The sequence below is a fragment of the Arachis duranensis genome, chromosome 5 (assembly GCF_000817695.3).
Source record: "Arachis duranensis cultivar V14167 chromosome 5, aradu.V14167.gnm2.J7QH, whole genome shotgun sequence".
NCBI lineage: Eukaryota > Viridiplantae > Streptophyta > Magnoliopsida > Fabales > Fabaceae > Arachis > Arachis duranensis.
In genome coordinates this window covers 57232905-57233528 of record NC_029776.3, presented here as the reverse complement: position 1 = coordinate 57233528, position 624 = coordinate 57232905, and the positions used below count along the sequence as shown (strand labels likewise).

The following is a 624-nucleotide window of genomic DNA, read 5'->3' as shown; positions in this document are numbered from 1 at the left end:
AGAAATCATATTGACTTGCTGAGTCAACATTTTGTTCTGAGCCAATATGGCATTCAGAGCATCAATTTCAAGAACTCCTTTCCTCTGAAGCGTCTCATTATTCACGAAATTCCTCTCAGAAGTGTACATGAACTGGTTATTTGCAACCATGTCAATAAGCTCTTGAGCTTCTGCAGGCGTTTTCTTTAGGTGAATGTATCTGCCTACAGAATGGTCCAATGACATCTTAGAAAACTCAGATAGACCATAATAGAATATATCCAAAATGGTTCACTCTGAAAGCATGTTAGAAGGACACCTTTTGGTCATCTGCTTGTATCTTTCCCAAGCTTCATAGAGGGATTCACCATCTTTTTGTTTAAAGGTTTGAACATCCACTCTAAGCTTGCTCCGCTTTTGAGGAGGAAAGAACTTAGCCAAGAAGGCCACGACCAGCTTGTCCCATGAGTCCAGACCATCTTTAGGCTATGAGTCCAACCATGTTCTAGCTCTGTCTCTTATAGCAAAAGGGAAAAGCATGAGCCTGTAGACTTCAGGATCTACTCCATTAGTCTTAACAGTATCACAGATCTGCAAGAACTCAGTTAAAAATTGGTAGGGATCTTCTGATGGAAGTCCATGGAA

The 624-nt window shown here is 40.7% G+C and overlaps 1 non-coding gene across 1 annotated transcript; it reads left to right on the top strand.

Annotated features, from left to right (window-relative positions):
• Positions 1–279: 279 nt before the first annotated feature.
• Positions 280–387, top strand: LOC127747860 (small nucleolar RNA R71). The gene has a single exon (XR_008009807.1). It is a non-coding gene; the product is annotated as a small nucleolar RNA R71 (small nucleolar RNA).
• The last annotated feature ends 237 nt before the right edge of the window (positions 388–624 follow it).